Here is a 26,703-nt window from a genome sequence, read left to right as displayed (position 1 = left end):
AAAGAAGTAGAGGTCAAACAACTTTAAAGTAGTGTACCATGAAATTATTCTTCAAATTACAGTGATTTCATAAACATCCAGCAAACCATAAAACACAATAATTTTAGACACATAAATGTATTTACAATAATAAATCTTTTAAGATTGAAAAGTGATATTAAACTATAAATAAACAAGTACTGGCTATGATTTTAGAATTCTACAAATGAAAGCAGATTCAAAGGGTTTGTTACATGTTTAGATTGACTGGTTTGGTCAAGATTCAACTGTGCCATTTTAACTGAAAGGACAAGAAGTGTTTAAATAAAACCTTTTGTAGAAATGTAATAATAATAATGAAAAAAAAGAAAAGGACACCAGCCTAGAAATGAGACAAGAAAGTGTGCAAGTCTTCCATGGATTCTACTTGAGATTCTGCATTCAATTTCCTGTCTCCAGCTCCAGCCTTGGCTTCTGTTATAAACAGAAATGAACACTTTCCTGCTCTGACCTGGTTATTTTCAGGTTTTTATTACACCGATGTTGGGAAACCCAGCCCTTTAGGTGGTAGTCTACCATACATGGACAGCTTTTGTGAGCTAGGCACAAAATTGAGCACCCCCTTATCTTAGTGGGACTTCCTCTTCTCTGTCTGATTTGGAGAACCTGACCCCAGCATTCTCTTCTTAAAGGAAGGCACATAGACTTGTTGAGATTTAGGGTTCCACTTCCTTTCTCCTAATAAGAACCTGTACAGCAAGCACTAGGGACTCCTGCTTTGCCTCTCCAGGCAAATGTAGCACTCCTAGTACCTTAAGTTCCAGACACTATTTCATACTGGAAATACCCACTCTCCTCCAAAAAAACTACATAGCCCTTCCACAACCCGCATAAAAGAGCTGCCTCACTGAAGCTCCTGTCACTCTGCCACAATCGCACTCTCTGACTTCCTCAAGACTGCCCACCAAACTGCAGCTCCACCAGCACTCATGGACTAGGAGCCAAGGACCCACAAAGAAGGAAGACATCTAAAGTACTAGTCAAATACTGGTCAAAATACTAGTGAGCAGCACTTGAAGGCCTTGGCACTTCCCCCTGGGCTACTTAGGAAAGCTGACAAACCCTTCTCCACAGGATTCCCAACCTGCCCCTAGGCCCTGACTCCCACTCCCAGTTACCTCTCATTGCTGTCTTTGTCATTCATGCCATTTTTTCCAAGTTCGAGCCTGTTCTGACCAGTGGCAACAGCACCCCAGAGAGAAGCCTTGTGAATCTTTCCAAAAGCTTTGTAGCTTTCCAGCTGTCTGGGGGAGCTGGGGCTAGTACCTTCCTGGCACTGCCCCCCAGGGTCCTGAGAGGACCCTCTCTGGCTGGTGGAAGGGCCAGAGGAAGAATGTGGTGGACTCCAGAATTTGCTCATGGTAGAGCTCCCCACCCACCCACCCCGAGTCTCCCCGAGCCCTGCCCTCCCCCTTAGCTGTTGGTCACCCTCAGAACCAACACACTGTTATATATCAGAAAGGAAGCCAAGTGAGTTGTGTCAGCTTCACCACCACAACAAAGTATCCACAAAGTATCAAAGTATCAAGCTCAGTAGGCTAGAGACCAGGCAGCCCAGGAACTCCAGTCAACTGAAGCCCACTGTTGCCAAGCAACGCATCAAAACACAGGCATGTGACCTCTGACCAATTGGAACGCCTAGATTCAACTACTATGATAGGCCTTCTCAGCCTGCTTGCTGTTTGTGCTCATGGCCTGATCTGGGAAACTGGATTACTAGCTCAATCTAGCTTTGCAACTGAGAGACCATGCATTTGCTGGGGACTGCTGGAGCCTGCTGGAGACTGCACTGGTTTAGTTTCCAGGAGCAGTTTCCTAAAACCTGTCAGTCAAGCTGCCTTTCTTTGACTTCCTTCACAAGGCCAAAAAAGTCACTGTGCCCTGACCATTGTCCATGGGGATTTAAGAGGAGCCATTAGGCTAGGATGATGACTTTGGAGACTCCAAAAGTAGCGACATTATTTTGGATTTTTTCAGTGTATTTGTTTCGATGGGTGGGTTTAGTTTGGTTTGTGGGGGGCGGTGGGCAAGGGAGGAAGGGTTTGTTTTTGTTGTCTTTTGATGTTGATTTGGGGATGTATTTATTATTCCAAGATAGGCTTTCACTAATAAAGAGCTGGCTAGACTCACTTCCTAATCCAGGATGGCCAAGAAATCACACAAGTCTGCCTGCCTCTGTCTCCCATAGGCCAGGATTAATAATATGCACAACCACACCCAGCCATATTTACATTTTTTAAAGCAGAAACATGTGCCCGTTGGCCTGATGAATGAGAAGACATCAAGTCCTGTGATGCCTGTCTTATTTCCTGCCCCTGGAAGCAGTCTTGTGTTTACTGTGTCCATGCTGTTGGATGTGTCTGCTTGACTTAGGAACATTGTCAATTTTGTAATTATTTACTCCTTTACTTCTGATTAGCCCTCTAATTTCATTTTTCTCTGTGTAGCTAGGTCAATGTGACATGTGGCTGAACAGAAAGAACTATAGGCTACCAAGGAATAAAGAGAATGAGAAAAGTGAGCCCTCTTAGGGGAAAGACACCAATCGGTTTCAACTAACTGGTCAGCCTTGAAAACACATATGAAAATAGCGTTATATGCACTGTGGAAGTTTTATATATAGCAAAATATATACATTCAGACATGTACCCACACACACGTCTGTGTGAATCTGTATGTGTATGTGTGTATGTGTGAGTACAAGAACAATTTATAAACAAAGAGGCTAGAACTTTCAAAAGGATAAAGTATAGTGGTGAAGACCAAGACACAGCATAGTACAAAATGAAATACATAAAAATAAAATTTAAGTATTAATAAGTCTAAAGCATGGCAAGGAGTAAATATTATAACTTCAAGACTAATTCCACGGTGTATTGTTTCAAAGGACTCCTGTTAGCGTTAATATCAAAGTAGAAGTCAAACAACTTTAAAGTAGTGTACCATGAAATTATTCTTAAAATTACAGTGATTTCATAAACATCCAGCAAACCATAAAACACAATAATTTTAGAGACATAAATGTATTTACAATAATAAATCTTTTAAGTTTGAAAAATGATATTAAACTATAAATAAACAAGTACTGGCTATGATTTTAGAATTCTACAAATGCAAGCAGATTCAAAGGTTTTGTTACATTTTTAGATTGACTGGTTTGGTCAAGATTCAACTGTGCCATTTTAACTGAAAGGACAAGAAGTGTTTAAATAAAACCTTTTGTAGAAATTTCATAAAAATAATGAAAAAGAAAAGAAAAGGACACCAGCCTAGAAATGAGACAAGAAAGTGTGCAAGTCTTCCATGGATTCTACTTGAGTTTCTGCATCCAATTTCCTGTCTCCAGCTCCAGCCTTGGCTTCTGTTATAAACAGAAATGAACACTTTCCTGCTCTGACCTGGTTATTTTCAGGTTTTTATTACACCAATGTTGGGAAACCCAGCCCTTTAGGTGGTAGTCTACCAGGCATGGACAGCTTTTGTGAGCTAGGCACAAAATTGAGCACCCCCTTATCTTAGTGGGACTTCCTCTTTTCTGTCTGATTTGGAGAACCTGACCCCAGAATTCTCTTCTTAAAGGAAGTCACATAGACTTGTTGAGATTTAGGGTTCCACTTCCTTTCTCCTAATAAGAACCTGTACAGCAAGCACTAGGGACTCCTGCTTTGCCTCTCCAGGCAAAGGTAGCACTCCTAGTACCTTAAGCTCCAGACACTATTTAATACTGGAAATACCCACTCTCCTCCAAAAAAACTACATAGCCCTTCCACAACCCGCATAAAAGAGCTGCCTCACTGAAGCTCCTGTCACTCTGCCACAATCACACTCTCTGACTTCCTCAAGACTGCCCACCAAACTGCAGCTCCACCAGCACTCATGGACTAGGAGCCAAGGACCCACAAAGAAGGAAGACATCTCAAGTACTAGTCAAACACTGGTCAAAATACTAGTGAGCAGCACTTGAAGGCCTTGGCACTTCCCTCGGGGCTACTTAGGAAAACTGACACACCTTTCTCCACAGGATTCCCAACCTGCCCCTAGGCCCTGACTCCCACTCCCAGTTACCTCTCATTGCTGTCTTTGTCATTCATGCCATTTTTTCCAAGTTCGAGCCTGTTCTGACCAGTGGCAACAGCACCCCAGAGAGAAGCCTTGTGAATCTTTCCAAAAGCTTTGTAGCTTTCCAGCTGTCTGGGGGAGCTGGGGCTAGTACCTTCCTGGCACTGCCCCCCAGGGTCCTGAGAGGACCCCCTCTGGCTGGTGGAAGAGCCAGAGGAAGAATGTGGTGGACTCCAGAATTTGCTCATGGTAGAGCTCCCCACCCACCCACCCCGAGTCTCCCCGAGCCCTGCCCTCCCCCTTAGCTGTTGGTCACCCTCAGAACCAACACACTGTTATATATCAGAAAGGAAGCCAAGTGAGTTGTGTCAGCTTCACCACCACAACAAAGTATCCACAAAGTATCAAAGTATCAAGCTCAGTAGGCTAGAGACCAGGCAGCCCAGGAACTCCAGTCAACTGAAGCCCACTGTTGCCAAGCAACGCATCAAAACACAGGCATGTGACCTCTGACCAATTGGAACGCCTAGATTCAACTACTATGATAGGCCTTCTCAGCCTGCTTGCTGTTTATGCTCATGGCCTGATCTGGGAAACTGGATTACTAGCTCAATCTAGCTTTGCAACTGAGAGACCATGCATTTGCTGGGGACTGCTGGAGCCTGCTGGAGACTGCACTGGTTTAGTTTCCAAGAGCAGTGTCCTAAAACCTGTCAGTCAAGCTGCCTTTCTTTGACTTCCTTCACAAGGCCAAAAAAGTCACTGTGCCCTGACCATTGTCCATGGGGATTTAAGAGGAGCCATTAGGCTAGGATGATGACTTTGGAGACTCCAAAAGTAGCGACATCATTTTGGATTTTTTCAGTGTATTTGTTTCGATGGGTGGGTTTAGTTTGGTTTGTGGGGGTGGGGGGGGCAAGGGAGGAAGGGTTTGTTTTTGTTGTCTTTTGATGTTGATTTGGGGATGTATTTATGATTCCAAGGTAGGCTTTCACTAATAAAGAGCTGGCTAGACTCACTTCCTAATCCAGGATGGCCAAGAAATCATACAAGTCTGCCTGCCTCTATCTCCCATAGGCCAGGATTAATAACATGCACAACCACACCCAGCCATATTTACATTTTTTAAAGCAGAAACATGTGCCCGTTGGCCTGATGAATGAGAAGACATCAAGTCCTGTGATGCCTGTCTTATTTCCTGCCCCTGGAAGCAGTCTTGTGTTTACTGTGTCCATGCTGTTGGATGTGTCTGCTTGACTTAGGAACATTGTCAATTTTGTAATTATTTACTCCTTTACTTCTGATTAGCCCTCTAATTTCATTTTTCTCGGTGTAACTAGGTCAATGTGACATGTGACTGAACAGAAAGAACTATAGGCTACCAAGGAATAAAGAGAATGAGAAAAGTGAGCCCTCTTAGGGGAAAGACACCAATCGGTTTCAACTAAATGGTCAGCCTTGAAAACACATATGAAAATAGCGTTATATGGACTGTGGAAGTTTTATATATAGCAAAATATATACATTCAGACATATACCCACACACACGTCTGTGTGAATCTGTATGTGTATGTGTGAGTACAAGAACAATTCATAAACAAAGAGGCTAGAACTTTCAAAAGGATAAAGTATAGTGGTGAAGACCAAGACACAGCATAGTACAAAATGAAATACATAAAAATAAAATTTAAGTATTAATAAGTCTAAAGCATGGCAAGGAGTAAATATTATAACTTCAAGACTAATTCCACGGTGTATTGTTTCAAAGGACTCCTGTTAGCGTTAATATCAAAGTAGAAGTCAAACAACTTTAAAGTAGTGTACCATGAAATTATTCTTAAAATTACAGTGATTTTATAAACATCCAGCAAACCATAAAACACAATAATTTTAGAGACATAAATGTATTTACAATAATAAATCTTTTAAGTTTGAAAAATGATATTAAACTATAAATAAACAAGTACTGGCTATGATTTTAGAATTCTACAAATGCAAGCAGATTCAAAGGTTTTGTTACATTTTTAGATTGACTGGTTTGGTCAAGATTCAACTGTGCCATTTTAACTGAAAGGACAAGAAGTGTTTAAATAAAACCTTTTGTAGAAATTTCATAAAAATAATGAAAAAGAAAAAAGGACACCAGCCTAGAAATGAGACAAGAAAGTGTGCAAGTCTTCCATGGATTCTACTTGAGTTTCTGCATCCAATTTCCTGTCTCCAGCTCCAGCCTTGGCTTCCGTTATAAACGGAAATGAACACTTTCCTGCTCTGACCTGGTTATTTTCAGGTTTTTATTACACCGATGTTGGGAAACCCAGCCCTTTAGGTGGTAGTCTACCATGCATGGACAGCTTTTGTGAGCGAGGCACAAAATTGAGCACCCCCTTATCTTAGTGGGACTTCCTCTTCTCTGTCTGATTTGGAGAACCTGACCCCAGCATTCTCTTCTTAAAGGAAGTCACATAGACTTGTTGAGATTTAGGGTTCCACTTCCTTTCTCCTAATAAGAACCTGTACAGCAAGCACTAGGGACTCCTGCTTTGCCTCTCCAGGCAAAGGTAGCACTCCTAGTACCTTAAGCTCCAGACACTATTTAATACTGGAAATACCCACTCTCCTCCAAAAAAAAAATACATAGCCCTTCCACAACCCGCATAAAAGAGCTGCCTCACTGAAGCTCCTGTCACTCTGCCACAATCGCACTCACTGACTTCCTCAAGACTGCCCACCAAACTGCAGCTCCACCAGCACTCATGGATTAGGAGCCAAGGACCCACAAAGAAGGAAGACATCTCAAGTACTAGTCAAACACTGGTCAAAATACTAGTGAGGAGCACTTGAAGGCCTTGGCACTTCCCTCGGGGCTATTTAGGAAAACTGACACACCTTTCTCCACAGGATTCCCAACCTGCCCCTAGGCCCTGACTCCCACTCCCAGTTACCTCTCATTGCTGTCTTTGTCATTCATGCCATTTTTTCCAAGTTCGAGCCTGTTCTGACCAGTGGCAACAGCACCCCAGAGAGAAGCCTTGTGGATCTTTCCAAAAGCTTTGTAGCTTTCCAGCTGTCTGGGGGAGCTGGGGCTAGTACCTTCCTGGCACTGCCCCCCAGGGTCCTGAGAGGACCCCCTCTGGCTGGTGGAAGAGCCAGAGGAAGAATGTGGTGGACTCCAGAATTTGCTCATGGTAGAGCTCCCCACCCACCCACCCCGAGTCTCCCCGAGCCCTGCCCTCCCCCTTAGCTGTTGGTCACCCTCAGAACCAACACACTGTTATATATCAGAAAGGAAGCCAAGTGAGTTGTGTCAGCTTCACCACCACAACAAAGTATCCACAAAGTATCAAAGTATCAAGCTCAGTAGGCTAGAGTCCAGGCAGCCCAGGAACTCCAGTCAACTGAAGCCCACTGTTGCCAAGCAACGCATCAAAACACAGGCATGTGACCTCTGACCAATTGGAACGCCTAGATTCAACTACTATGATAGGCCTTCTCAGCCTGCTTGCTGTTTATGCTCATGGCCTGATCTGGGAAACTGGATTACTAGCTCAATCTAGCTTTGCAACTGAGAGACCATGCATTTGCTGGGGACTGCTGGAGCCTGCTGGAGACTGCACTGGTTTAGTTTCCAAGAGCAGTGTCCTAAAACCTGTCAGTCAAGCTGCCTTTCTTTGACTTCCTTCACAAGGCCAAAAAAGTCACTGTGCCCTGACCATTGTCCATGGGGATTCAATAGGAGCCATTAGGCTAGGATGATGACTTTGGAGACTCCAAAAGTAGCGACATCATTTTGGATTTTTTCAGTGTATTTGTTTCGATGGGTGGGTTTAGTTTGGTTTGGGGGGGGGGTGGGCAAGGGAGGAAGGGTTTGTTTTTGTTGTCTTTTGATGTTGATTTGGGGATGTATTTATGATTCCAAGGTAGGCTTTCACTAATAAAGAGCTGGCTAGACTCACTTCCTAATCCAGGATGGCCAAGAAATCACACAAGTCTGCCTGCCTCTGTCTCCCATAGGCCAGGATTAATAATATGCACAACCACACCCAGCCATATTTACATTTTTTAAAGCAGAAACATGTGCCCGTTGGCCTGATGAATGAGAAGACATCAAGTCCTGTGATGCCTGTCTTATTTCCTGCCCCTGGAAGCAGTCTTGTGTTTACTGTGTCCATGCTGTTGGATGTGTCTGCTTGACTTAGGAACATTGTCAATTTTGTAATTATTTACTCCTTTACTTCTGATTAGCCCTCTAATTTCATTTTTCTCGGTGTAACTAGGTCAATGTGACATGTGGCTGAACAGAAAGAACTATAGGCTACCAAGGAATAAAGAGAATGAGAAAAGTGAGCCCTCTTAGGGGAAAGACACCAATCGGTTTCAACTAAATGGTCAGCCTTGAAAACACATATGAAAATAGCGTTATATGGACTGTGGAAGTTTTATGTATAGCAAAATATATACATTCAGACATGTACCCACACACACGTCTGTGTGAATCTGTATGTGTATGTGTGTATGTGTGAGTACAAGAACAATTTATAAACAAAGAGGCTAGAACTTTCAAAAGGATAAAGTATAGTGGTGAAGACCAAGACACAGCATAGTACAAAATGAAATACATAAAAATAAAATTTAAGTATTAATAAGTCTAAAGCATGGCAAGGAGTAAATATTATAACTTCAAGACTAATTCCACGGTGTATTGTTTCAAAGGACTCCTGTTAGCATTAATATCAAAGTAGAAGTCAAACAACTTTAAAGTAGTGTACCATGAAATTATTCTTAAAATTACAGTGATTTCATAAACATCCAGCAAACCATAAAACACAATAATTTTAGAGACATAAATGTATTTATAATAATAAATCTTTTAAGTTTGAAAAATGATATTAAACTATAAATAAACAAGTACTGGCTATGATTTTAGAATTCTACAAATGCAAGCAGATTCAAAGGTTTTGTTACATTTTTAGATTGACTGGTTTGGTCAAGATTCAACTGTGCCATTTTAACTGAAAGGACAAGAAGTGTTTAAATAAAACCTTTTGTAGAAATTTCATAAAAATAATGAAAAAGAAAAAAGGACACCAGCCTAGAAATGAGACAAGAAAGAGTGCAAGTCTTCCATGGATTCTACTGGAGATTCTGCATCCAATTTCCTGTCTCCAGCTCCAGCCTTGGCTTCTGTTATAAACAGAAATGAACACTTTCCTGCTCTGACCTGGTTATTTTCAGGTTTTTATTACACCAATGTTGGGACGCCCAGCCCTTTAGGTGGTAGTCTACCATGTATGGACAGCTTTTGTAAGCTAGGCACAAAATTGAGCACCCCCTTATCTTAGTGGGACTTCCTCTTCTCTGTCTGATTTGGAGATCCTGACCCCAGCATTCTCTTCTTAAAGGAAGTCACATAGACTTGTTGAGATTTAGGGTTCCACTTCCTTTCTCCTAATAAGAACCTGTACAGCAAGCACTAGGGACTCCTGCTTTGCCTCTCCAGGCAAAGGTAGCACTCCTAGTACCTTAAGCTCCAGACACTATTTAATACTGGAAATACCCACTCTCCTCCAAAAAAACTACATAGCCCTTCCACAACCCGCATAAAAGAGCTGCCTCACTGAAGCTCCTGTCACTCTGCCACAATCACACTCTCTGACTTCCTCAAGACTGCCCACCAAACTGCAGCTCCACCAGCACTCATGGACTAGGAGCCAAGGACCCACAAAGAAGGAAGACATCTCAAGTACTAGTCAAACACTGGTCAAAATACTAGTGAGCAGCACTTGAAGGCCTTGGCACTTCCCTCGGGGCTACTTAGGAAAACTGACACACCTTTCTCCACAGGATTCCCAACCTGCCCCTAGGCCCTGACTCCCACTCCCAGTTACCTCTCATTGCTGTCTTTGTCATTCATGCCATTTTTTCCAAGTTCGAGCCTGTTCTGACCAGTGGCAACAGCACCCCAGAGAGAAGCCTTGTGGATCTTTCCAAAAGCTTTGTAGCTTTCCAGCTGTCTGGGGGAGCTGGGGCTAGTACCTTCCTGGCACTGCCCCCCAGGGTCCTGAGAGGACCCCCTCTGGCTGGTGGAAGAGCCAGAGGAAGAATGTGGTGGACTCCAGAATTTGCTCATGGTAGAGCTCCCCACCCACCCACCCCGAGTCTCCCCGAGCCCTGCCCTCCCCCTTAGCTGTTGGTCTCCCTCAGAACCAACACACTGTTATATATCAGAAAGGAAGCCAAGTGAGTTGTGTCAGCTTCACCACCACAACAAAGTATCCACAAAGTATCAAAGTATCAAGCTCAGTAGGCTAGAGACCAGGCAGCCCAGGAACTCCAGTCAACTGAAGCCCACTGTTGCCAAGCAACGCATCAAAACACAGGCATGTGACCTCTGACCAATTGGAACGCCTAGATTCAACTACTATGATAGGCCTTCTCAGCCTGCTTGCTGTTTATGCTCATGGCCTGATCTGGGAAACTGGATTACTAGCTCAATCTAGCTTTGCAACTGAGAGACCATGCATTTGCTGGGGACTGCTGGAGCCTGCTGGAGCCTGCTGGAGACTGCACTGGTTTAGTTTCCAAGAGCAGTGTCCTAAAACCTGTCAGTCAAGCTGCCTTTCTTTGACTTCCTTCACAAGGCCAAAAAAGTCACTGTGCCCTGACCATTGTCCATGGGGATTTAAGAGGAGCCATTAGGCTAGGATGATGACTTTGGAGACTCCAAAAGTAGCGACATTATTTTGGATTTTTTAGTGTTTGTTTCAATGGGTTGGTTTAGATTTGCGGTTGGGGAGTGTCCGAGGGGGGAAGGGGTTGTTTTTGTTGTCTTTTGGTGTGAAAGGATAGAAAATAATATGACCTAACTCTAATGACCCCAAGAAATCAGTTGTTTAAAATGCTATCTCGTTTTGTTAGAAACTAGGTAAATGGTCACATTCCAGTGCCTGCCCTTTGTTTAGGCCTAGCAGAAAAGCCTTGAATAGGTGATCCTGGCCCCATAAGGTAACTGGAAATGGGCTAAGCTTATCTTCTGTAAACTTAAGCCATTACCCCTAAGCAGGAGTTCACGCAGCTGTAGACATTATAGGAAACTAATTGGTCTTCTGAGCGCAGGCTCCGATAATTTATACTGATTGGCCTAAAAACTATGGAGTGGTACAAATCAATTGGCTCCAATTTGGCGGGCTCTCCATGCTAAGAAATGATTGGTTTGTGATTCGCAGGCTCTGTCATAAACTTATAAAAGCTGTCACAATTTGGCACTCGGGGTCCATAGTCCTCTAACCCTGCGTGGTGCACGGCTATGGAACCCAGAATTCTGGAAATAAAGAAATCTTCATGCTATTGCATTGAGACCATTTCTCGCGAGTGATTTGGGTGTAGCCTTCCAGGGTGTGGGGTGCTGGGGCTCATGTTAGTGTTAATATCAAAGAAGTTGTAGTCAAACTACTTTAAAGTAGTAAGCCATAAAATTATTCTTAAAATTACAGTGATTTCATGAATATCCAGCAAATCATAAAAAACATTTTTAGAGACAAAAATGTATTTACAATAATACATTTATTATTGTAAATACATACTCACTGAAGCTCATCCTGGTAGTCAGTCATTCTGTCACAGCACTCTCTGACTTCCCCAACACTGCCCACCGAAGTTCAGCTCCTCCAGCATTCTTGGTGTAGGAGCCAATGACTCACCAACAACGAAGACCCACAAAGCAACAGAGCCATGTACACAGACAGGAAAACTATCTAAAAGCCCTCTCATTCTGATGTCTACAGGAAAAAAAAAACCCTCCTATGTTTACACATCTCACATTAGAGATTCCCTTAGGAATCTATAAACATCTGCAAATTGGAAAAGCATCAATGTGTGGGTCAAATAAACATCTTACCAGGATCTCACGGGAATTCTGCTTTATATTTCCTCATCACTGTTTTTCTCACAGTCTTCAATCTTAAGGGGCACCATTCTTGTTTATCCATTTACTAATAATCAATAAATACTTCAGCTTAAAAGAAAGCCTTCATTAGTACTACTATTTGATCTACATCTGCATTATTCACAATTTACAGTATGAGTTAGTGCTGCACCCCTCATTGGAGTCTCTTTCATTGTTACAGTACATGCACCACTTGTAAAACAAAAGTATTAATGAACAGATAAATGTCCTATATGTGGTGTTGATTCTGTTTGGTCATTAGCTGACAATGCTCTAAACTTAATATTTTGTGATTGTTGATCTTTGCTACATATATTTTAAAGTCTCCCAATTATCTTTACTGCTGTATACATGATTGCTATTTGCTGTGATGTTGTGTTTTCAGGTTAGCAAAATATGAAATTCTGTGAATGAAAATCCTTTGCTCTTAAGAAACAAAAAGCATCTTGGGTATTCCAAATTTTGGGACTAATATTCACTTATTAGCAAGTGCATACCATATGGGTTCTTTTGTGACTGGGTTACCTCACTCAGGATGATGTTTTCTAGCTCTATCCATTTGCCTAAGAGCTTCATGGATATTGTTTTTAATAGCTGAGTAGTACTCCATTGTGTAAATGTATCACATTTTTTGTATCCATTCCTCTGTTGAGGGATATCTGGGTTCTTTCCAGATTCTGGCTATTATAAATAGGGCTGCTATGAACATAGTGGAACATGTGTCCTTATTACATGTTGGAGCATCGTCTCGGTATATGCACAGGAGAGGTATAGCTAGGTCTTCAGGTAGTGCTATATTCAGTCCCAAGAGACTAGTTATTTCACCTGGTCTTCTGAATAAACTGGAATCCCTGAAGAAGTAGGCTCCAACAAAAATGCTGGCTAGTAGGAGCTGGCAGGCAAAGAAAAGTGAGTCTCCCTTCTTCCAAATGCCTCATTTAACCCTCTATCTGAAGGTGTGGTCCAGATTAAGGTGCTTTGTCCCAGTCTGTCCTTGAACTCAGAGATCTGCTTGCCTCATTCCCCAGGGATTGAAGGCCTGTGCTACCCACACATGAATCTAAGCTTTTCATGGCCTCTATACCTCAAGATCTCCATGTCAATATACAGGTCAGAATCCTGAGTCTTCCACCTTTAAGACCTGGATCACAGGTGTGCCCTTCATATCTGGACTATATAGGTCATTCCAGATGTAGTCAAGTGGACAAAGAGAAATATCCATTACAGTGTTTATCACAGCAACAGAAACCTCACTATGGAAAGACCCTGAATGAGAATAAATCACTCACCTGCCTCAGTCCCTTGAGAGTGACCCTCCCATTGGCTATAACTATTAAACCTAGTGTTTCCTGAAGGTCTAATTCACTAAAGTGGTGCTACTACCTTAGACACATTTCTGTCAAGTCTTGTGAGGATTACCCCTTTTGGTCCACTTGAAGGTGGCAAGGTTGTGCTGTGAGTCCAGCCTGCCTTGAAATCAAAGCAGCCTTTTTCCTGGGCTACAATGGCTCAACAGTGTCATCTATCCCCGATCTCACTTCACATGACAAATTTCCCCAGACATATAAACAGGGTGAAAGCACTAACAAGAGTCATAGGTCATTCTCTAGAGGTGCCTCAGAGCTGGAAATGGGGAGGTGATCTTGTTGATTGGTCATCAGGTCATAGATGGAAGGCCCTAAATGGCATTTAAATATAGGAAAAAGGAGAGTGTGCCAGAGAGGGGCTGGAGATCAGCTGTGACAACAAAGAGTGCCCAAGTAGTGGGAGATAGCATTGATGTTGGTGGCAATGACAGATAATTTTGAGGCAGTACCATGAGGATCTTAGGACTTGGAATGAGGAAAGCCAAAACAGTACCAGGATTTAAAATCCAGAGGGATTAAAGACACAAAATACTGCTAAGATCATACAAGGGGCCAAGGGAGCTAGAGTGGTCCAAACATGCCCAGAGAAGCCAATTAGTAGTACCATAAGCAAGGAAGTATGCATTAAATCTTCACTTATGACCCCAATTGTTTTAGGTTTTGTTTGGTTTGAGAATTTTTGCACAGAAATGTTGGCTAGGGAAAGCAGGTTTTGTTGAAGAAACTATGTGTGCCTCTACCTTCAGGGTTGAGGATTCCAGAATGACAATTGATCAAATTCTTATTCTCTATCATTTTGAAAATTTCAGCCTACACTCCTCTCAGATCCTTGCTCTCTGTCTGTTGAGAAACTGGATGAAGAATATATGGTGAGCCCCAGAGATGGTAGTCACTTAAACTGCAGTGTCCTGGGAAAAAGAACATTTTTGTCAGGGTATCCCAGTGCCAGGGAAAAGCTAATATTTTTTCTTATCTACTTGAATCTAATAAAAAGATTGGATTTTCTTGAGTATGTATTTGATAGCTTCTATAAACCAACATTTGTTGGAGAATGTAGGGGTCCAAGTGTAAAGTGAATCATCTTATCCATCGACTAATGTGTGAATGTTAGCCCGTGCCCATTGGTTTTTGTTAAATTGGCACAAGCTTGAGTATTTTGGGGGAAGAAAAAAGAACTGGGTTGAGTGTATGTAAGGTTATGAGGTATTTTGATTGATATCATTGGGCATGAAGTCATTGCTGTATATATGTATATAATTGTATAATATTCCACACTGTAAAGCAAACTAACACACAGTGCATAACCCAGTAAAAGACAACAGTCTGGAATCATTTGTTGTAATTCATATGATTCCAGCTATTATTTTTAAAGTGGAAAGGGTCTTTATTGGGGTATGGAGAGCTAATATCCATGAAAGGATTGAGCATTAGTCTCTAGCATGTGGCCCTGTTTTCTGAGGTTGTAGAAAGTCTGAAAAAATACAGTCTAGCAGAATAAAGTAGGACATAGTGAATAGAGGGACTACTAACTGTGTGTAACCATCTTCTTCAAGTCTCTACTGCTTCTCAAGCTTGAGCCTATCCTGCCTTGAGGGAAGAAAATAAAGAAAACCCATAGGTTGTACCCAGCCATTATTGGTCCATTTCAGCTCTGACCTCAAAAGGAAGCATTGTGAGGTCTCTTACTTGCCTAGTTACAGCTCTGGCTGAGAATGCCTCCTGTCCTTATAGTGCAGTTGTGCTTGCTAAGTTGTTTGTTTGTTTGTTTATTTGTTTAGTTGGTTGATTGGTTGGCTCATTGGGTGTTTGGAAAGAACTTTGATTTCTAGGCTGGTAAGCCACCGAACTTGGATCTTTGTGAACTATTGAATCTGAACACGGTAAGTTTTCTTCTGTATTCCTATGTTTCACTTTAGAGGGTTTTGCTTTCTGGATTTAAACTAAGTATCCCTCTCTTCCTGTATTTTCTTGGTTTGAAGACTTAATAGAGGAATTTTTATTTCCTTTGTTAATCATATTTTTACTCTATTTTACATTGTCATATTTTCCATGCCTTTATTCCTCTCACTAATTTTGAACAATAGTTTATAATAACTACACCACATGAACAATCTCACAGTGACATTTCCAGACATGTACATGAAGAACATTTCACACATTCCCCTTGCCTGTGCCTTACAAGTCCCTCAGTGTTTCTGTTTTCTCTTCATACCCTTACTTTACAATTACAGTCTACAAAGATCCAGTTTTTTACTCTCAAGAACTTTCCATAGTGGGACATAACATACTAAGTCCCTTTATCTACTTTTGTCATTCTGTCTGCAGCTGTCATTCCATTGAATGGTTATCTTCTATCATAAGGAAAGCAAATTTGGTTCTAAAGCTAGTGTGTTATCAGGCACAGGAGATGAGGGCAATAATGAATTTTGCAGCAAAGGATCAAGCATGTGTCCTTGAGTCCTGCTGCCAAAAGAGCTCAAAGATCATGTCCAGGAATTAAAACTGCCCTGTGCTGGAATGGTCTGTCCAGCACTCCTCAGGACCCACTCAAACATATGTCCATTTAGAGAAAGAGAGGGAATATTTTTACTGACAAGGAGTCTCCAAATTTTCAAACCTAGGCTTGAATAAAACTCCTTCCTCCAATCCTAAACTTTTGATCTGTTAGTGGAGTGGCAGTGGAGAGCAGAAAGTTCATTGTCCAGCAACAAAGACCCTTTTCGATTTTTTTCTTGATTTTCAAGGTGTTGCTTTGGAAGGAGGGTCTATCCTCTGTGACTCTCAAAAATCAAATATCTGATTAGAGACCTAGCAAGTAGGGCTTCGGTGCCCATGGCTGGACAGTACCTGTGCCTTCTCTCATTGTGTCAGGGTTTAGCCTGTTACAATAGGCATATGGATGGAACTTCTGTAGAAAGAGTCAAGCTGACTAAGGTAACCCAATCACAAAAGAACACACATGGTATGCACTCACTGAAGTATATATTAGTCCAAAAGCTCAAAATAAACAAGTTATAATTCACAGACCACAGGAATCTCAAGAAGGGAGACTGAAGTGGGGGTGCTTTGGTTCCTCTGAGAAAGGGAACAAAACACTCACAGGAGCAATAAAAGAGACAAAGTGTGGAGCAGAGACTGAAGGAAAGGCCAAGCAGAGATTGCCCTACCTAGGGATTCATCCTATAAACCGTCACCAAACCCTGACACTATAATGAATGACAAGAAGTACATACCAAAATGTCCGTGTCATGGTTGTCTCTGGGGGGCCCTGTCACAGCTTTACACATACAGAGGCTGATGCTAGCAGCCAACCATTGGACTGAGCATGGAGTCCTGAATGGAGGAGTTGGAAGGTGGTGCAGAGGAACTGAAGGGGTTTACAGCCCCATGGGAAGAACAATGATGTTGGCCACCCAGATTCCCCAGAACTCCCAGGGATTAAACCATCAACCAAGGTGTATAAATGGTTATAGCCAAAAATGTGGCTGAGGAAAACCTTGTTGGGTATCAGTGGAAGGAGTGGTCCTTAGAACAAACACTGAAGGCTCAATAGATGCTCCAACAAAGGGAATAGAGAGGAGGGGGTATAAGGGTAATGAGGGGTTGGAAGGTGGGAATGGGTCGGGTGGAGGGGCATATACTTGGAGGCAGGGGTTGGGGGTTTTCCGGGACGGGGCAAACTGGGAAAAGTTTTAGCATTTGAAATGTAAATGAAGATTATATTCAATAAAAAAAATAATTGCTAACCATTGTTTAGTATGGCTACATGTTCCTAATGTGTACACATGTGCTGCTTCCAGGTGACTATGAATATTTTATTAAGAGAGAATGTCCTCCTTGACCTCTACTAAACTGTAGTTCATTTCCTGTCTCATCTGCCATATAGCTGGTTCTGGGCGGGTCCTTTCTGCTTCCTTTAATGTGTAAAACCGATGAGTTCTGGTGAGAGGTGACAGTGGCATTCCTTCAAACACATGGAAATGGCTCACCACAACCCTTGCACCTCAACCACTGATGCCACACTCCTTTGGATCTATGCACAATGTTTCTAACAGTTACCATTAGTTTTTGAAGCTTGAGATCATGTAGAAATCTAAAGCATTACTTTCTCTTCATTTTTTCCCCTTGCACTGGTTTCCCCTTGCACCAAAAGGTTTCATGAGACAGGGTCTCCTAGAGTACAGGCTGTCCTCACCATTTTTGAGTAGACAAAAAGATTATTTCAACTGCTGAACCTCCTGCCTCCACTTTCATACATTTTATAATTACCATGGGTTCATCTTTATGAGACATTCCTGACATTCACTTTGTCTGATATCTGTCAGAATACCCTGAAGGACTCTTCTCAGTCTGGGCACAGGTAGCTTGATCATGTTTACATGTGTCCTGTGTCTCTGTGTTCTGCCAATTCCCCCTTCAAACTTCAATCTCAATTCAACAATAATAAAGTGTGGGGACTCATAAACACTAGAGGTTTGCTGCAGAGCCGAACATGTGGCCTTGATACACTGATCTCATAGTATTTCTTGACCACCTGTACAGTTAGAGTTAGAAAGCATCCCTGGTACACAATCTTTGGGTTACTTGTTATTGCCTTGCTAACATCCAGATGTACAAGCAATCAATTTCTGTTGTTTATAAGGACAAAGACAAGGCCTGTGTTTGAATGCAGAATGGCCTAAAGGGCCAGGATATGGAAGCATCTACTACATCAGTTGTTCATACTTTTCTGGCTGACAGGTGTTTTCTTGCTCATTTGGAACATATCAGCTGGCTGTCTCTAGATCCAGAGCTTTGGTGAGAAGTCTCAGGCCTGAGGGGAACATGGGACCGAAGGTGTCATCCTCTCAGGCCCACATATATTTTTCTCATGCCTAGGGGCACCATGGAAAACAGTATTTGGTCACAACTACTAATATAGTCAGGAATTACCATCTTAAGCATCCATCAGTCTGAGTTTAAAGAAAGGTAAATAGAATACATTGATTGTAGACATGAATTATGACAAACTTATCATAAAGGCTGGTGTCCAAGCAAAAGCAAGACACTGTCCAACTACTTGTCAGTGAATATCAGAGTCCATAAACAAGGAAGGGTAAAGTTCTGGACCCTATTGTCATCTTTTTTTTTTTGTTTTTTTGACTTGTTTGAGACAGGGTTTCTCTGTGAAGCCCTGGCTGTCCTGGAACTCACTCTCAAGACCAGGCTGGCCCCAAACTCAGATATCTGCCTGCCTCTGCCTCCCAAGTACTGGGATTAAAGGCATGCACCGCCATTGCCCGGCACCTATTGTCATTCTTAGGATTTATTCTCTGCTTATTAATGAGGGAAGAGTTCTGGTTAATGTTTGGATGTCAAAAGTTCCACAGAGAAACCAGCATTTGGACACTGTTCCAACCAGGTGGTACCATTTGGGGGAAATTATGGCCCTTGGGGGCCTAGTAGGAAGAAGTGGATCACTGGGCAACATTGGGGAGAGTCATTTGAGTAAACCAGATTCTCTAGTGCCCCAATGACCAAGACCAGCCTTCCTGTAATTGGAGACAGAAAGAGAGGAAAACCAGTGGGCTGCGCCCAGCCTCCATGGTTCTGTTTCTTGCTCTGATCTCACAAGGAACCATTATGACAACTTATAGATACCTGTCCACTTACAGCTCTGATTGAGGCTGCCTTGTATCCTTGCAGGTACAGAAGCTGTTGGTTGGTTGGAAACCAAGTGGAGTGTGAACATGCTGAGATTATGCTTGGACTTTCAAGAGCTGTTGGACCCTGACATAGTATCTCTTCATTTTGGTGACTTGATTTGCACTTTTTAGTTTTGGATTTTGTATTTACTGGCTTAATTTGTGTGTTTACATTTCCATGTTTTTTCTTATCTTCCATTTTAATTTTCATTAATTCTTAACTTATGTTTTCTATGTTAGAATATTTTAAAAGATTTATTATTATATCTAAGTACACAGTAACTGTCTTCAGACACACCAGAAGAGGGCGTCAGATCTCATTACAGGTGGTTGTGATCTACCATGTGGTTGCTGGGGTTTGAACTCAGGTCCTTTGGAAGAGCAGTCAATGCTCTTGACTGCTGAGCCATCTCTCCAGCCCAGAATATTTTATTGCCTTCATTTCATGTGTATGATTGTTTTGCCTCCATGTATATCTAAGTACCACGTCCCAGGTGACTTCTGTGGAGGTCAGAATAAGGAGTCAGATTTCCTGGATCAAAAGTGACAGGTAGTTGTGAGCCTCTTACCCCATCCCTAGAATTAAAACAATATATTCAAATAGTATAACTGGGTTGTTTAAGCAAACAAATTCTCACTAGAACTGCCTGTAGTTCCACTTCCAGAGAATCTGATTCCCTCTTCTGACCTGAAAGGTCATATTAATAAAATTATAAAGAAAGATTTGTATCACTATTTCAAATGTTGTATAGCAACTCTGAGTGTGTTCTATGGGAGTTCTTAGAGGCCACAGGTGGAGCATCTCCTAGAGCTGTAGTTAGGGTAATTGTGGGCCACCTGTCACTTGTTGGAAGATAGAGGCCTGTACTAATGCTCCCAAATATCTGCATGTCAGCTGTGGGCCAGAGGTCTTCACCACAGTTTTGATCTGTTTCACCAGCTCCCTTCTCATGGCTGCTTCTTCAGGACAAGGGGCCATGAAGTTATAAAAGTCAATTATCAACTCGTAAAGTCCCTGGATGTCTTCCCTGGCTGTACATGGCTCTTCCAAGGCCCCGGGCCACCTGGGCCCAGGCTCACCTATTCCACTCAGTGTGGCTGCACAGCTGCCTAAGGCGGGTAGTCCAGGCCTGAAGTGCTGGCCTTGTTCAACCCTTTCCGCTGGCACGGGTGACACTGGTGGTGCAGTGGGAAGCCAACATGTGTGGGGCCGAGTGGGCCTGGACACCCATGGGCAGGGCCATCAGGGAAGCTGAAGAAGGTGCAGCTGCTGCGGACATGGCTGAGCGAGGTGCTGCTGGAGGACTGTAACAAGCAGACCAGACTCTCCTCCCCAACTCTGCCTTGTATGATTAGGAAGAAGACAGTGACAGCGATGCCGACTTGTGCAGGAGCCATGTGCTATCCACTGCGGACCCGAGAGTGGTCAGCAGTGCATGGGGCAGTGCAGCAGGTCCATGCTCTGGTGTTGGGGACCAGGCGGCGGGGCACTGGCCCCAGGCCTCTGCTGCGGGTGCTTCAACCCCTCACATCTGCCGGCCTCCCTTTCCCCCTCTCCTCTCCCCTCTCCAGTTCTCTGGGCACAGCCACCAAGTTCAGCACTGGAAGTAGCACAGGAGGCCAAAGCCGCCCAGCCCATGCCCTGAGAGGTCTCCAAAATCTGCATCCACAGGGCATTGGTCAGCCCCTTCTGCTCTGGCTGGATCCATCCCCTGCGCTGCCTGTGGCACCCAGACCCATTGTGCCCTGTGCCAGCCATGAGGATGGACCTCCCTGGGCTACACTCCAGTGAGCAGGGATGGGCGTGGGTGGGTGAAAACTTAATTTTTCTATCAATTTGGGCCGCCATTTGAACCTAACTACTGCCATCTCCAGGAAGCACTGTGAGGATATTGTATGTATCTAATTTTGTATATTTCTTTGGAAATATTGCATGTCTTTGATGATTTATATGCCTTCTTTTTTACACAACAAAATGAAATCATGCCAAGATGTTTGTAGATAATTGGAAATTAAAAACCAACACAAAACAGGTGTTCATAAATCTTAACAAAAAATTCAATTCATACTTTGAAAGTATATTTTCAAGAGAAATGGGCTTTCATTTGATCAAAGGACTTTTCCATTTTATAACTTACATGGCATAAAGCACTGGTAAGAACAACATTTCAAATTTGTTTTCCTTGATTCTGATTCTAATTATCCTCTTATAACTGAAATACTTTGCTTAACCACTGGAAGCTTAACAACCTACCCTGCTTGCCATGAACTCAGTGATGCTTTCAGTATAAATTAGCTATCCCAGAAACCTTGAACAAATCTGAGAAATGAACCAGAAACCAAATCATCCCTGTTGTTACGGTTCCTTACAACACAGGGTGCTTTATTCTGGATTATAATGGGGGTCAAATGCCAGAACAATCTGGCCCTGTCAATAAGAACAAGAATGGGGCTAGACATTTAATATAACTAGACTCATTAATATATATTCATCTCATAACATTATTTGAGAAACTAATAGTAATTTTTGAATCTTCATAAAAGTATGGCAAATTAAGACTTCGTTCAAATTCAAGAGTATGCCACATATTCTGTATTTGCCTGTAAAGAATGGAAAATGCTTTACCAAATGTTTGCAACATTTCTGACAGAAGTGTTCCTCGGATGCTTTTCTTGAGAGACATTATACACAGAAAGTGGATATTTTGGCAACACATATAACAGTATAAAAATAATTATTCCACATCTCCATATGCCATGGGAAGGAAAGCTTATTTCAGGTGAGTAAGAGCACAGAAGTATAGACACTTAACTTGCAGCAGAGTTTTAAATTTTTGGTCCTCTACAACATGAACATTAATTGTGAACTGATGATGATGGCAAAGAAAGACAGGAGAGCATCTCCCCAACAGACAGCAAGTCATGGGAATAATTTATGGAAGTCCCAATACTATGAATCACTAGGAAACACATCACTTGTGTACTATTTTTGTCCATATATCTAATAATGTAGAACCATGAGTAGCGTGCAGGTTTTTCTTTCCAAACTAATGGTTTTGATATGGTGAAGATTTATTTGATGCATACATGTTTATGACAAATATGTGCTTAAAAAATAGTAAGAATGCTATAAAAATGCTATTCTAGGATGCTATAGTAATGCTTAGAATGCTATAGTAAGGATGACACTTCTTTAGTCTGCCTAATTAATTTATCTTCCCTTGTAATATCCAGGGTATCTTGTGATGATTCAAGGAATATCATTCCTCAGGTTTCACTTAACATCAACATCTCAATTCCCGATAACAAAGGACTTTGAATATTTTTTTTTGTCTTTTTTTTTTATTTGATATAATTTATTTACATTTCAAATGATTTCCCCTTTTCTAGCCCCCCCCCCCAACTCCCCGAAAGTCCCGTAAGCCCCCTTCTCTTCCCCTGTCCTCCCTCCCACCCCTTCCCAGTTCCCCGTTCTGGTTTTGCCAAATACTGTTTCACTGAGTCTTTCCAGAACCAGGGACCACTCCTGCTTTCTTCTTGTATCTCATTTGATGTGTGGATTATGTTTTGGGTATTCCAGTTTTCTAGGTTAATAACCACTTATTAGTGAGTGCATACCATGATTCACCTTTTGAGTCTGGGTTACCTCACTTAGTATGATGTTCTCCAGCTCCATCCATTTGCCTAAGAATTTCATGAATTCATTGTTTCTAATGGCTGAATAGTACTCCATTGTGTAGATATACCACATTTTTTGTATCCACTCTTCTGTTGAGGGATACCTGGGTTCTTTCCAGCATCTGGCAATTATAAATAGGGCTGCTATGAACATAGTAGAGCATGTATCCTTATTACATGGTGGGGAATCCTCTGGGTATATGCCCAGGAGTGGTATAGCAGGATCTTCTGGAAGTGAGGTGCCCAGTTTTCGGAGGAACCGCCAGACTGCTTTCCAGAGTGGTTGTACCAATTTGCAACCCCACCAGCAGTGGAGGAGTGTTCCTCTTTCTCCGCACCCTCTCCAACACCTGCTGTCTCCTGAATTTTTAATCTTAGCCATTCTGACTGGTGTAAGATGAAATCTTAGGGTTGTTTTGATTTGCATTTCCCTAATGACTAATGAAGTGGAGCATTTTTTAAGATGCTTCTCCGCCATCCGAAGTTCTTCAGGTGAGAATTCTTTGTTTAACTCTGTACCCCATTTTTTAATAGGGTTGTTCGGTTTTCTGGAGTCTAACTTCTTGAGTTCTTTATATATATTGGATATTAGCCCTCTATCTGATGTAGGATTGGTGAAGATCTTTTCCCAATTTGTTGGTTGCCGATCTGTCCTCTTGATGGTGTCCTTTGCCTTACAGAAACTCTGTAACCTTATGAGGTCCCATTTGTCAATTCTTGCTCTTAGAGCATACGCTATTGGTGTTCTGTTCAGAAACTTTCTCCCTGTACCGATGTCCTCAAGGGTCTTCCCCAGTTTCTTTTCTATTAGCTTCAGAGTGTCTGGCTTTATGTGGAGGTCCTTGATCCATTTGGATTTGAGCTTAGTACAAGGAGACAAGGATGGATCAATTCGCATTCTTCTGCATGCTGACCTCCAGTTGAACCAGCACCATTTGTTGAAAAGGCTATCTTTTTTCCATTGGATGTTTTTAGCCTCTTTGTCGAAGATCCCGGGAATGCAGGGTTGTTTCAATATACGGAAATCCATCAATGCAATCCACTACATAAACAAACTCAAAGAACAAAACCACATGGTCATTTCATTGGATGCTGAAAAAGCATTTGACAAAATTCAGCATCCTTTCATGCTTAAAGTCTTGGAGAGAACAGGAATTCAAGGCCCATACCTAAACATAGTAAAAGCAATATACAGCAAACCGGTAGCCAGCATCAAACTAAACGGAGAGAAACTTGAAGCAATCCCACTGAAATCAGGGACCAGACAAGGCTGCCCCCTTTCTCCTTATCTTTTCAATATTGTACTTGAGGTACTAGCTCGGGCAATTCGACAACATAAGGAGGTCAAAGGGATACAAATTGGAAAGGAGGAAGTCAAACTATCATTATTTGCAGACGACATGATCGTCTACCTAAGTGACCCAAAGAACTCCACTAGAGAGCTCCTACAGCTGATAAACAACTTCAGCAAAGTGGCAGGTTACAAAATCAACTCAAGCAAATCAGTGGCCTTCCTATACTCAAAGGATAAGCAGGCTGAGAAAGAAATTAGGGAAATGACCCCCTTCACAATAGCCACAAACAGTATAAAGTATCTTGGGGTGACTCTTACCAAACATGCGAAAGATCTGTATGGCAAGAACTTCAAGACTCTGAAGAAGGAAATGGAAGAAGACCTCAAAAAATGGGAAAACCTCCCATGCTCATGGATCGGTAGAATCAATATAGTTAAAATGGCCATTTTGCCTAAAGCACTATACAGATTCAATGCAATACCCATCAAAATCCCAACTCAATTCTTCACAGAGTTAGAAAGAGCAATTATCAAATTCATCTGGAACAACAAAAAACCCAGGATAGCTAAAACTATTCTCAGCAACAAAAGAAAATCTGGGGGAATCAGTATCCCTGACCTCAAGCAATACTACAGAGCAATAGTGTTAAAAACTGCATGGTATTGGTACAGTGACAGGCAGGAGGATCAATGGAACAGGATTGAAGATCCAGAAATGAACCCACACACCTATGGCCACTTGATCCTCGACAAAGAGGCTGAAAACATCCAATGGAAAAAAGATAGCCTTTTCAACAAATGGTGCTGGTTCAACTGGACGACTTTGAATATTTTTAAGTGCTTCTTTGCCTTTCAAGGTTCCTCTGTTGTGAATTTGTTTAGCTGTGTACCACCTATTTAATTAGGTTATTTGGGATTTTGAAGATTAATTTGTCGAGTTCTTCATATATTTTGTATATTAGCCTCCAGTAGGATGTAGAGTTAGTGAAGAATTTTCCCAATTTGTAGGTTGCTGATTTGTGCTAATGATGTCATCTTTTGCCTTACAGAACCTTTTCAGTTTCATGAGGTCCATTTATCAAATGTTGATCTTAGAACCTAAGCCATTGGTGTTCTGTTCTGGAATTTTCCCCCTGTGCCAAGGAGTTTGAGGCTCTTTTCCACTTTCTCTTAGACTCAGTGTGTCTGATTTGATGTTGAGGACCTTGATCCACTTGCACTAGAGCTTTTTGCAAGGTGATAAATATGGATATATATTTGGACTCCTACATACAGACTAGTAGTTAGACCAGCACATTTTATTGTAGATATTTTCTTTTTTCCACTGTATGTTTTTTTGTTTGTTTGCTTATCAAAGATCAAGTGTCCATAAGTCTATGCATTTTCTTCTGGGTCTTCAATTAGATTCCGTTGATTGATTTCTCTGTACCTGTAACAATACCATGAGGTTAATATCACTATTTTTTTCAGCAAAGTTTAAGTCAAAGTGACCATGAGATTTTACCTCATTCTAATCAGGATGGCTAAGATCAACAGTTCAAGTGACAGCATATGCTGGGAAGGATGTAGAGAAAGAGGAACACTTGTCCATTGCTGGTGGGATTGCAAACTGGCACAACTACTCTGGAAATCAATCTGGTGATTCCTCAGAAAACAGGAAGTAGCTCCACCTGATGACCCAGCTATACCACTCTTGGCAATGTACCCAAAGGACTCCCCACCATACCACGAGGACACATACTCTACTGTGTTCAAAGCAGACTTATTTGTAATAGCCAGAGGCTATAAAAAACAGATGCCCCTCAACCAAAGAATGGATTCAGAAAATATTGTTCATTTACACATTTGAATACTATTCAGTTAATACAAATGAGAACATCATGAATTTGCATGCAAATGAATGGAACTAGAAAATATGCTGTATGAGGTAACTTGGACCCAAAAGGACATGCATGCTATCCATAAGTGGATATTAGCCAAAAAGTACAGATTCAACCAAGTTAAACCATGATATGAACAAACTGCAAGAAAAAATATAGCATGATAATCTCATCAGATACTGAAAAAGCCTTTCACAATATACAACATTCCTTCATTTAAAAAGTATTAGGAATATCAGGGATACATTGCACATAGCTAAACATTCTCAAAGAAATATAGAACAACTCAGTAGCCAACATCAGACTAAAGGGAGAGAAAGTTAAAGCAATTAGATGAAAATCAGTGACATGAAAAAGCTGCTCACTCTTTCCTTACCAATTCAATATAGTACTTCAAGTACAAGCCATAACAAATAAGACAATTAAAGGAGATCAATGCAATTAACAACAGGAAAGGAAAAAGTCAAAGTATTCCTATTTCTGGATAATATGATTCTAAACATAATTGACCCCCAAAATTCTACCAGAGAACACCCCCTGTGGACAAACACCTTCAGCAAATTAGATGGATACAGCATAAACTCAAAGCAATCAGTAGTCTTCCTTTATACAACGAGTAAATGGGCCAAGAAAAAAAAATTAAGAAAAACACCCTTTGTGCTAGCCACAAAAATATAAAATATCTTGATGTAACTCTAATAAAGCAAGTTAAAGATCAGTATGGCAAGAAATTCAAGTGCCTGTAGAAAGAAATGGA

The 26,703-nt window shown here is 41.8% G+C and overlaps 2 protein-coding genes across 2 annotated transcripts in view; both read right to left on the bottom strand.

The window, feature by feature from the left end:
• LOC127664607 (ankyrin repeat domain-containing protein 26-like) overlaps nucleotides 1-26,703 on the bottom strand; it is a 503,453-nt gene that overhangs the window by 293,274 nt on the left and 183,476 nt on the right. The gene's annotated exons all lie outside the window — the stretch shown is intronic.
• The window catches only part of LOC127664664 (ankyrin repeat domain-containing protein 26-like), a 288,298-nt gene continuing 287,025 nt past the window's right edge, over nucleotides 25,431-26,703 (bottom strand). Inside the window, exon 11 of the transcript XR_007973218.1 lies at nucleotides 25,431-25,495. The gene's annotated coding sequence lies outside the window, so the exon portion shown is untranslated. The remainder of the gene's footprint in view (nucleotides 25,496-26,703) is intronic.

The sequence above is a fragment of the Apodemus sylvaticus genome, chromosome 14 (assembly GCF_947179515.1).
Source record: "Apodemus sylvaticus chromosome 14, mApoSyl1.1, whole genome shotgun sequence".
NCBI classification, from domain to species: domain Eukaryota; kingdom Metazoa; phylum Chordata; class Mammalia; order Rodentia; family Muridae; genus Apodemus; species Apodemus sylvaticus.
This window is presented reverse-complemented; position numbering and strand designations above follow the sequence as displayed.